We start from the raw sequence: 13,080 nt of genomic DNA on the forward strand, positions 1-13,080 counted from the left end.
AAAGTTCATGGAAGACTATGTGTCCCTGAGAAGCTGCGCAGCCTTGGCCTTGTTATCCTCTGCAAGCCCAAAGACATGGCACGGGCACCAGCCATGGAGGTGGCGTGAAGAGCCCAGAGTATTAGCTATGATTCAGCATCATAGGAAATGTTTTGCCTTTATGAATATGAAGAAAAAGTTGAGAAAAAGAAATAGGACTGGAGTGGGGCCTATCTGGGCCTGAAGACTGTCCAAAATGAGAAATCCTAGAACTACTGATGGCTTTGCTCACCTGTATTTTGAAATCTGGTGTGATCCAGTGAGTCCAGACACAGAGACAGTAGCATGGGGCTGATGAGAGAGCATAGGGTCCCCCCTCACTAAAATAAATAAATTGTCCCTTCAAATCAACTTGGAAGCTGAAGTTTTTCAGCTGATAATTGATCATTTCCATTGTTAGAATCTGAACAACATATTCTTATTTGGTCCAGGCTGACAGGCACATTTCAACTGGGCAATCAAGAGCTGTTTTAGGTCAACTAAAAAAGAAAGAACCTGTCAAGTGATCTTCTTTTTTTTTCATGGAAAACATTCTTACATATATAATACAGATTTCAACTCAGGAAAACTTAGCTGAAATTTTCTCTCAGAAATTGTTTTAATGAAGAAATCTTTGATTTCATTAAACTATGGGAGCTCACTGTAAGACCCACATAGAATCTTTAAACATTATAATATAACTCTGGCTCTTATTTTAATAACAGCAATATAAAACATGTTTTAAGTTTCTGTGCATAATCACCCCATGGAGCTGAGCTCTGACAGAGTTGTAAAATTGATAGCAAGCTGCCTGAGAGCACAACGACAACCAAGCACCACTCCTCTGCTTCATACAGCCTGTGCTCACTGATGCAGCTGGATCACAGCGTGGTCAAGGAAGCTTCACCTGATTATTGCAGGTAGGAGCAAGTAATTCTTGTTACTGGCTTCTTTCCCCCTATACAGGAGATTTTCTCTAGTTCTAGAAAGTAACTAACATCGCTTCTCCCCCTGAGTCCCAGCACCCTCACATTTCTTACACAACTTCAGTAGGGCTCTGCATGCTTATTAGACCATTGTGCATCAATTCCTGTATAAGCTCTCACCACAAGGCCCAACACCACGTGGAAGTAACAGAATCTAAATAAAGGAAACAAATAATGCATATGTGCATATGGATTGCTCATACATGTCAATACATTTGAAGCTACATACATAATATGTACTTAAAATAGATTATGAATGATGACAGTGATCTCGTGTTATATCATGTCTTCCAAAGATGTTTAAGTGACTTTTTATTCCTATCTATCTGCTGTTTTAAAGAAAAGAAAAAGAGATACTGAACTAAGCAATATCTGTTGAGGGACTGGGTATCCAATACTTTCACACTTTAGAAAGGTTGGAACCTCTCAGCCTGATATATGTGTATATGTATACATGCATATATACATATATATGTACATACATGAGACATATCAGATCTGTTTATACTTAGTAATTTGCAGTATTCCTCCAAATGACAATTCCATTTAAACATCTAAAACAAGGAATAATGCAGTTTTCAAACAAGTTTATATACTTTTCTATGATGAAACACACAGCTTCCATTCAAAGGCAAGAGCTCCCTCTAGATAACAGCTTGGGGAATTTTTCTAGTCTGCATTTTGAAGTGAACATTGAAGAAAGCAGAATAAAGTCAATGGATGTGGGAAGCACCAAAGCACAGTTGTCACTCTTCTGAGAAACTTTGTAATCTACCTCCGGGACTTATGTTTTGAAAGAATGAATGGTTTGGAGGAAGGAAAATGTATCAGCACCTTTAGAATTTTTAAGTGATTTCTGTTATATCATATTGAGTTATACGGGTCATTTCCCAAAACTAATAGCAATAGCTCAGGAGCTCCTGACTCCTTTTCACTCAGATTTTGGCACAGAATCAGGTACGATTGGGTCCCTCCCTAAGACTTTCTCTCTGTTTAGCACTGACATGCTCAGGTTGGAAAACAGTATGAGTTTGGGGGTGACAGGTGCTGTATTACAAGAAACTTAGGGACCAATAGGAACTAGAAGATTTACAAGAAGAGTCACAGAATATGGCCTTCAAGAGGAAATGGAAGAAACTGGTGTTATTTTGTCTGAAGAGACAGAGACTGAGAAGAAACAGGACACTAGTTTTCAAAGAGTGCTGTGAGGAACAAGATGACAGTCTGTTTTCCATGTCACAGGATGAAGGGGCAAAAGTAACAGGTTTAAATTACCTGGGGCAGAGTTTTGGAGCAACTTTAATTTGTTTAATTTGAGTTTAGAGACTTCCAACCATGTCAGGAATTGCTTAGGAATTGCTGGAATTGCAGGAATTGCTGCTGAGGCAGCTGCTTCTGCCTCAGTGAAAGGGAATGGTTTGCACAACAGCTTTTGGTGTCCCATCCTTCAGGACTCTACTATATTGTATGCAACACACACCTCTTGTCTGTATTTCTGTTCACACCTCAACCTGGTTTACCTCTTTGCAACAACACAACATCCTTTTGGAGGATAAGCTAATGATTCAACTACAACTTCTAGATTCTTTCTATAGAAATACTACTTGGCCACAAAAGCATCAGGCAACTTGCTGATTATACCTTTCTCTGAGTAGAACATTGTATTTATTTCTAATGAATAGCAGCCTTTTCTTCTGCAGGATGTTGCCTGAATTTTTTAAGGGTCATTTTGAGCTCTGTTTATGTTGTCCAATGTGCTAGCAACCTCTCCCAGTTTGGTCCTACTTGTACTTTTAATGGGAACATTCTCCATCAGCTGTTAGACTTGTCCTCTTCCTGTTTGTCAGTACCTCCGCTATTCTCCACAAAAATAGGATTGGAGACATCAGCTACCATGCCTGTAAATTCTCAAGAGGAACACTATAGAGCTCAATCAACTTTAAATCAGCAGATTTATCTCAGTGTTCTCTTACCTATTCCTTCCTTATTTGATACTGAAAGCTTGCTTTTTACCAGTGGTACTAACTTTATAAGCTTCCCGATTGCATTTTTGCTTTTTGCTGAAGATATGAAATAAAGTGTCAAACATTTTAAGATGCTCATTTGCACTCAATATCAAGCTACTCTTTTTTGGGGGTGGGGGGAGTATTTCTTATGACTACTATATGTCCAGAAATATTATTTTTTACATGTGATATTGTTTATTAGTTGCATTTTGGTTTGCACAACTGGGAAAATTCCAGTGAACACTTCAGTGCTGACATATTTTACCAGTAAACAGCAGTTTCCAGAAACCAGAGAAGAAATATTAATATCAAATTACAAGATGGATTGAGGGAATTCTAGACAAACAAGAATTAAAGCATCCATCAACAGTATTTTCACATAGTGATTTACTTGTCTACATCAATGCTAAGTGAATCTGAGTGAATCAAAGAAAATTATTTCTCTAGCAAAATTAGTTTGCTTCTGATTGCTGAAAAGATTCAGCTTTTTTCAATTAAGCTGCTTGTAAGCCATGTATCTACTAATCTGGCTTAATAATATGTGTTGCAATCATAGCACAAAATGCAATATTGTTCATCCTCTTTATAGAGTACTTTTGCAGCTCTTTGTATTAAAAAGTAAACTCTAGAATAAGGCTGAGATTTCTGTTCATTTGTAGCAATAAAAATTCACTTTATCTGAATGTTTTCTAAATATTGAAATTAAAACATTTTAATATTGCTGCCAAAAACTTTGCCCACTACAGCAATGATTGTCAACATTTTTCCATATTAATGGCCTTATTTTACAACAGAATGTGTCTGGGAGCCCCCCCTCAAATTTAGCTATAGAGGAAGAGTTATAACTGTAGAGGGTATTTTTGACCCTGTTTATGACCCCCAGTAGTCCCTAGCTTGAGAAACAGTTCATTGGGAATGATGTTCACTGAAAGCACTTAAATGAGGAAGTAAAAATATAATGTTCAAGTGAATATTCATATAACTTTTGGAGATGTTTTTCCAGCTTAAATACAGAGACCTATCCACCTCAGTCTTGCACACAAGCAAACTGTACACATAAACTAAGCCCTTTAGCTGGTGAGAAAACATCTATTTGCTTAGCCAATAGAAAGGATTGGCAAAACACCCTGAGCACAAGTATATCATTCTGTTTAATAGACAGCGGGAGTGTACTGACATGCAAGCCAGCAATCACAATACAAAATATTCACGTGTCTGCCAAAGAATGATGTCAGTTCCAGGCTGTGGTGTTTGGTACATATCAAAATACCCTTGCTACTAGAAACAGAGGCACGTATGTGTGAGCTGTATATGAATTTCAAACTTAATAAGGCCACACACCTTGAAAATGGATCATTTAATGGTCAGCATCAGAGCATACATTTATCTGCAGTAAGATTCTTTTTTAAATGCTAAACATAGGTTAAAGTGTGGCCTTTTTATTTGCTCTTACACACCTGGAAAAGATTAATAAGCATTTAGTTTTCTATTCTGTAAAAAAAGCCCTATTTCTTTAAGTAAAGAGCTTGAAACAAGTTATATAGAATAGGGAATACTTTTAACAATCTAACTTTATTAATAGGACAGATCTTTCTTGTTATATACTGGGTTTAGGGGTCAGGGGAATTCCCTCTGTATCAATAATGTGGGAAGATTAAAAGTTTTAAAAATATAAGGAACCATCAGGACATTGTTTCTGGCGAATCCCCAGAAACTACACTGAATTCAAACTGGGATTTTAAAAATTATGTGGGTATATTTCCTCTTCCCAAGCAGGGTCACAGTTCTCAGTTGCTCTTTCCTAAATTTTCTGAGTAAGGCTGGCTCTTATTAGTCATATCTTATGGCTCCTGAATGGATATCAGAGCTTAATACCCAGAGTTTTCCCAAATATAGTTTTGATACCATAGGCCCAAACCAAAGCCCGCTTTAATCTCTGGAAATTTTTCTATGCATTTAAAGGGATTTTTAACAAGGCCTGAAAAGCATGCCCAAGTAGTTTCTTTATAGGTAACTTCAGTTGCCTTGAAACTGGCTTCACACTGTTGCGATTGAGAGATAACAGAATGGGGAGGTAGGAATCAGTTCATACAGGAGACAATGGGCTGTAGACATAAGACAAACAGTAATCCAAAATGCAGCAACGTAGTGGAAAGTAATAATTGATTCTGAATAACTTCCTTTTCCTCCCACACATCCAGGAGCTGAGAAAATATTGAAGGAAAGATGAGAAAATTCACATCCATTTCTCTTGAGCATGGAGCCAAGCCTTGGGAATTGGCTTTGCCTGTCTGCCCCTTGTCTCCCTCCTCCCAGTGGAAAAAAATGCTGTGACCATCTCCTCTGGAAAACTGGTGAGCATGAATCATTGTGCTGATGAATAATTCCCTTATTAAAACATTTCTAAATTGTTGCCAGCTTTGTGATTCTTTTACTGTCATGCCTCCAGCAATTCCTGTACCTGTGAGAGAGAAGGAAACAACTGTGTTGGATCTGCAGGTGACTTATACAAGAGTCAGTACTTCAGCTGGGAAAGTAAGACAGCTCATTTCTGAAAGGCTTATGCAGTAGCTTAGTACCCCAGCTGGATATCTTTACAATAAAGAGCAATTTCCTCCAAGAAAAGGAAGCAGATTATCCCCCAGCCTGGCACAGACGCTCTTTCATAGAGGCTAAGCTCACAAACAGGTGCTACAGGAAAGAACAGGCTCTACCTTCCTTCTCCACCTGTCCTGCTTGTGTTCATACTCCTCACTGAAACATTGCACTTAACAGTGCAGTCACCTCCAGGTTGTGTTGTAAGTCAGTCACATAAAATAAAAATGTGGTTTTCAAACACGGGATCGTGACACAAATTGTAAAAATAGAACTGGCACTTGTTAAAAGCTTTTGGCTGAGCATCTTTTTCCTAAAAGACTTTGTAGGCAATTACACTGTAGAGCTAAGTATGGAAATACCCACAATAGCGGTTACAGCTGTGCAAGTCCATCTGAATCCGGTTCACACGGAAATCTGCTGACTTTCTTATTGATGACCTTCATTCACACACTTCAAGGCAAAACTGAGTAAACAGTGACCTCTAGGTGAAGAATCACCTAGTCATGAGGATTACCATGACGTCCTTTATGCATGATCTTGCAAAAGAATAGGAGGGCTGGGGTTAAAAAAAAACTAAGCAGGGGGAAGTCAGTGAAAACACCAAAGATTTTTGATCAGCTCCTAAGAAAATGGTTGAGCAGCCCTTGACCCCTGAGTTTGCATTTGAGATGTGCAGTGATGCAGCTCACTGGGACATGCTGGGATTGACAACACCTCCTAACAGAAGTTGAGCTTCTAAAAATTAGTGAAGGTCATGCGAATTTTCCCAAGGAACTTTTGTTCTGTCTCAGGAAAAGGAACATCCTTTCAACCCTGAGAGTCCTTGTTACGCTGTACCTGCATACAATATCCTCTATTCATACAAAATCTCAGAGTGGGGAAAGGCTACACCTATACTAGGAAATTAAACAATTTTAGGCGCTGGTAATGTGATCGTGTACTTTAACTACAAGAGTGATCACTGGCTTTTGGCCTATAGCAGCTAGTGCTCTCCCAAGTGACTCCTGGGCATGGCTTAGGCAGGGCACATGCAGCCACCCCATTTTGAAGGCTCAAAGAGATTAGCTTTTTCCATTTTGGAAAAGACAGGATGGAATAAAGTATATGAAGCTGAGGTCTGAGTAGCCACCTAAGAATTTCTTTATTCCCTTCTGCAATTTCATGTTTAGTACAAATATCCCCACGATTGTAAATCCAGTATTATTATCTTCATATAACAGATGGGAAATTGATAATCTAAAAGCCAGATTATCAGAAAGCATTTCAGCACTGAAATACCCTTGTAAATCTAACAGAGTTGCCAAGACTATACAGGAAGGAAACTGATGGAGAAAGTTATTGAACACAGATCTCCTGAGTCCTATACTCGCACTATTGTCAATGGGCCATCCTTCCTTCCCTTCGGTGGAACAGCCTATATGCTGTGTACAAGTGTATAGTATACACAGAGTCTGAGATGACTACAAACAAATGAAATGAGACAATTCTAGTAAAAAATATCAAAAAGTGTGCTTTTGAAAAATACTTTTTTTCTGATTTATTATATCAATGTATAATGAGAATCAGAACAGAGGCTATTTAGACCACTCTCCTAGGAATGGCAGTAAAGATATTTGTTTTAGTACAGCTAAGGCAAATATCAATAATAATTGAAGAAATACTCTGTTCATCTGTTGACATGTAATCTCAGCAGGAGATGATGTTTGAAATATTGTCCCAGCACATACCAGATGTCCTACTTTCATATAATGGAAAAGAAAAATGCAGGTTTAGCAAAGTATATCAGATTATCTCAGCGCTACAAAAGACAAAGGTTAATGATGGATGCCTATAAAAACATGCAACAGACTATTCAGCATTCCCAAACTTTCAGACAATAACAATTTATAGTGAGTTAGAGAGACCACATAGAACATGAGAGTTTTTTTCCTTAACTGAACACTAATCTCCTGGTTTTGGAGATCTGGATCTCTTTCTCTGAGGAAATCTGTATTGGCATCAAGAGGAGGAATTAATGGGGTAATATAAATTTGCTATCAACTGCATTTATATAGGGAGCTGTATAAAAGCACACCCCTATGCAATACCTATGCCTAGGAGTGGACTTGCAGAACAGCAAGCTAAGCTTCACTCAGATTTGGGATCACATAAGATACTGTATTTTAAGTTTGGTTGCTTCTTTAGCAAGTTAGGAATGTTAGGAAATCTATCCTTTGTACAAGAATGTATAGAGCCAGTACATCTCAGGATTCAGTGTTTACAATCCTAATTCCACATATATCAGGGAAAATGCCAAGGTAAGTCCCAGTATATACGACAATTTCATGGTAAATTGCTATCGAAACTGCTGAGGAGCATTGCTAGGACCATGCCTGCCCATTAAGATTGCTACAGCCCAACGAAATGCTTTAATCCTATGGCCATCTATCTTTCCTGATAGCTTTAGCTTTGAATCTTAATAATTTTAGATTATACTTCAGTATCTCAGTAGAGGTGACAGAGTACACTTTTTGAAAATTGTATGTAACAACAGATATGTAGCAAGCATGTTGAACTTTAATTAGATAATAGACAGATCTGCCAAATTTACCAGGCATGCGGGGTTTACTTCTGAACAGTAAAGACAACTTAAAGAAATTTTAAGCCTTTCCAAAAGACTGAAAAATGTAAATTCAAAGTGAAGGACCAACGAGGCCACTTAACGCTACATTTGATCAAAAGGAATTGGTGCTAGACAGTTCAACAGACACAGATATGCATGCAAATCACTCCTTTCATGACAAGACTAACATTAACCACAAGGAGACATAATGCATAAACTCAAAAACACAAGTCATTTGTTTCCTAAAACTATGCAATAAGAAAAGTCCTGCTCAAAGGTATAGCACAGTATATAGTTTTATGAATGAGTCAAAGTGGTTTCTATAGAGAGATACGCTAGAGAAGAAGGGAGAGGAAGATATTTTTCTTAATTTCCCCTCTCAATTCCCCCCCCAGGTTTTACTAGTGCTACCCTTTCCAATCTCAGAAGATATGTGCTCTGAAAGTCCCTCTCTCCCTCCTCCACAACACAGAAGTAAAATATGTATTTAAATTGAGAATAAAATTCCTGTGGATTTCAGAGGATGCTGACTCTATTTAAGTTAACAGCTGATGAATAACATCATGGCTATCGCATCTTGATAACGATAACTGCTTTACAAGGTGAGTCTCTTACAGTTACAGTTAAATTTTATAGTTTATTGATTAATCCTCCAGCATTCTTATCAGATGATCTATCTTATTTTCTATCAGAGTACATTGTATTTCAATACCTAAACCTTTATTATCCAAGTTTCTGCACTGCTCAAAATTTAGTCATACCAATACAAGACAGTTGTGGAATTTTACTTCATATCATTCAAAGTTGAGTTCCCCTAACACTTGTGGTGCTCTAGTCCCTCGTTTCACAATTGTAACAGCCTGTGAGACTCCTGGTGGATTATTGATTCTGCTGTTTCTGGGGATAGTTTTGTTGGGATGAAAGACTCCTTTAAATTAATATTTAAAATAGCATTGGCTATTTTTATGATACTCCAATCAGTTGTGGAGTGTTTAACCAGTGAATTTTAATAGCTCTTTCGTAATTGCATTTTTCATTATTTCTGCTGTCTTCCTAGTATAGTATTTTTTATGCTAGGCAATATTTACTTAAACTATTGCCATTAGATAGCTTGTAAACATGGACAGAACATTTGTTATTCATCTCACTTGAATTTAAAAAATAAGGGCTTATATAAAATGGCCACTTATATCATATTAGATGAATCCAGGAATCTCTTCCAAGAACTCTATGGACAAACAGATTTATAAGGTGAAAACTGGAAAGTACAATGCACCTTTTACAGCCAAAAATTCTATCTCAAACCAGATGGATGCAGGAACCACATTCATAAGCCAATAATCTTTTTATTGCCACAGTTAAGACTTGTGTCTCCCCAATTTACAGTCGAGAGCTAGTTTGCTGGGCTACAGAATTGCAATGCTCTATTTTGGTCCCCTCCCACTTATGTTTGATTTTAGATGCCCTTACAGTTCCATCACTGCTATTATATCCAACTGTTTGGACTATTATTTTGGTTTCTGCTGTAGCTGTGAATTATTACTCCTGGCTGTAAGCCATGAAGTGATGGAAAATGCAGAGGTGGCACCTTTTGATGTTGCTTGTGTTGTTGGATAGACTTCCTGTGGGCCAGACACAGACTATGGGAGCAGATAGCAGCAATTGGTTTTCTAAAGAAAATGCTGTGTTAATATTGCTGTCTTAAAGATTTTCCTTATTGTCATCCATACAAAATTTGACCTTTTTATATCTAACTTTATGGATATAATACACTTTTCAGTTTGTACCTTTAGTATACATGAATTCTGACTAAATACTAACTGTACTTTATTCCCTTTTCTTTCAAACTTCCATATAGGTTCAAAGTCTCAACTGTAGATATTTATTATTTCCAGCCTGCTATTTTTATGGCTAAACTGATCTTCCCACTGATGCCCCTCAATGGACGAATCAATGTAACCATAAAAACAAAAGACTAAATTTGAAGATTGAATAACAATTGAATTGGACATTTGAATACTGAAAGAATTTATTAACTGATTCGTACTGTCTTCAAATGTACAGATCACAAAATCAAAACCTTATGGTTTCACTCATAGCTTTGCATTCATATTAATAGGTATTCATATTACATATCCTTGGATGCACAGCAACTTTTATTGAAGTCTAAATGACACAGCCTTTCTGAAACATCAGGGAACTAATTCAGGAACAAGCTATTAAAAATCTTGACCTAGATTTCATGTAGAGAATTCAAGGGTTTTTTATGCCTATTATCCATTTTCTTTTGAATTGGTATTGAATTGGTATTAGTAAACATATTAGCCTCTTTTGAAGGCTTTTCAGTTTTTCTTCCTTTCTTTCACAGAATTGCACAAGGGTTGAGATTGAAAGGCACCTCTGGAGGTCATCTTGTCCCACAACCCTGCTCAGAGCAGGCTGCCCAGGGCTGTGTGCAGTCTGGTTTTGAATATCTCCATGAATGCAGACTCCACTATCTCTCTGGGCAACCTCTTCCATTGTTTGTCCACCTTCACAGTAAAAAGGTGTTTGTTTGTGTTTAGAGGGAATTTCATGTGCTTTAATTTGTATCCATTGCCTCTTGTCCTGTCTCTGGCACTACTGAAAATTCTGACTCACTCATCTTCATTCCCTACCACTAAGTGTTTATACATATGCATAATATCCCCCTGAGCCTTCTCTGCTCCAGGCTGAACACTCACAGCTCCTGCAGCTTCTCCTCTTAAGAAAGATGCTCCACTCCCTTAATCATCTTTGTGGCTCTTTGCTAGGCTCGCTCCATTAAGCCCATGGCTTTATTGTTCTGGGGAGCCTGGAACTGAACACAGCACTCCATATGAGTCATACCATACATGACATTTTACTGTAGTCTACCAAAAGCTCTGCACTGGGAGAAATATAATTCTTTTCACCATGAAAATAATTCTGTTGACAGCAGTTCCTGTTTCTGATAAGTTTATTGCTATTCTTTTTGTATACCTGTGGAACCAATGGTCTTGACTGGATCACTGATGCTCAAAGGGAGAATCACAAAAAGAATCTTAATTTAATACATATACATTCTTATTCCTTTCTTCATCAGGATCCCGATGTTCAATTCTCAACTTGCAAGTGTAGGCAAAATATGCTTTTATCTATAGAAAAATAGGGTGTAGTCTGGAGAAGCTGAATAATTCGCTGATGATCAGTCTTGGCTACAGTGATGAATATTTATCATTTGCCTTTAATAACTGTGTTTAAAGAATCTCCTTCTTGCTTTTGATGATTTATATCTAAAAAGAACTCAACCGCTTTCACTTCTCTTACTAATAATGGACAATAATTGTTTGAAATATTTTTCTACTGCTTCCCAGAGTTTTACTCTGTTCTGAGATTATAGGCACCCTATTCACACACCTCCAAGAAAATTCCCCTTTTCTCAGTGGGAGTTTTCACATGACTAAAATAAATACTGGTGAATCAGAGTTCTTCTCATCAGTCTGTATAGTTTCTGGTATACTCAGTCTATACAGGAAGCATTTTAATTATATAGATGCTGAAGTTTAAGTCATGCCTTTCTAGAATTCATTGTTGCACTTAGGTGTTTTTACTTCTCAATATATATAGTTGTTAACTTAGCTTGTTTTCTACAGAGAGAAAAACACTCCATATTACCATCAAGGCTAAATAATTGGAGATTTTCCACTAAGGACCTCAAATATGCACTCTGTAGAATATTAGGGCTGGTTTTGACAGTGCATGTCTCTCCTGTGCTGCTTTAAAATCCTCACCTATATATAGTTCCCTCACAGAGTCTATATTCTGAATCCAGAACTAAAACTACAGTTTCCTAGCTAACCTGATATCTAATTTTCTTCTCTGTCTTGGTAACAAGTTCAGCAGAGATAATGCTCTTTCCAAAACATAAATACAGGAACAAAACAAGAAAGATCTCTGACCATCAGATATTTCCACAATTTTATCCTTTTAGCTACTGGCAAATAAAGGACATAGTGTAAGGATGTGTTTCAGTACTTCAGCCTCTGCAGGAATTCTGTTTTGAAAAGTTTCCAGAAAACCAGTCAGAGCAACACTAGCATGCAGGTAGGCCTCGCATGCTCTCATATCTATTGTAAACATGATTATACAGAGTAAGGGCATATTGGTTATTATATTTTTTAAATTAAAAATTTATAAACTTCAGAAAAGCTCTTTGAATTTCTCATGGGAAATAGTTGCTCTTTTGGAGTCTGCATGGCTGTAGAGCTCATTACCACTTAGTATTAATGAAGGAAGCTCTGCTTCAATTTTTAGTTAGGGTTTGTTTTGTTTTGTTTTGTTTTGTTTTTATGACAAAAAGATGTGCACCTCCTAATTTTAGCACTCTGGCCCTTATTCAAGGAGGTCCTTAAACATCTACTTTGTTTTAAGTAGGTACTTAGAGGCTTTCTCGAATAAGACACTTTCCTAAATGATTAAACATATGCCAAAATAAAGTTAGTCATTTGTAAGCTAGAATAATGTATTTGGTTTAACTTTTCAGTAGATTGCATGGAATGAATAGAACACTTTTCTTTTTTTGGCATGCAAAGACCAACTCAAGTTCCACAGCTAAACACCTGAGGACAGAGCTGCTTTGTTTTTTCCATCAGACACTTTTCCCAAGGGACTTTTCTGGACGTTCCTCATCTCCTACTTTGTTACCCCAGCATAGCTACAGTCAAAACTTCCTATAGACTGATTGACTTGTTCCCCCAAATATGCGTTCTTTCATGTCACTGTGAATCCAAATCCATGTTAGGCATGGTTTTTAGCTGCATATCCAAAACTGTAAGTATGAAGCGAGGAGAGGATGATGAAAGAGCTAGAT

The sequence above is a fragment of the Ciconia boyciana genome, chromosome 1 (genome assembly GCF_034638445.1).
Source record: "Ciconia boyciana chromosome 1, ASM3463844v1, whole genome shotgun sequence".
NCBI lineage: Eukaryota > Metazoa > Chordata > Aves > Ciconiiformes > Ciconiidae > Ciconia > Ciconia boyciana.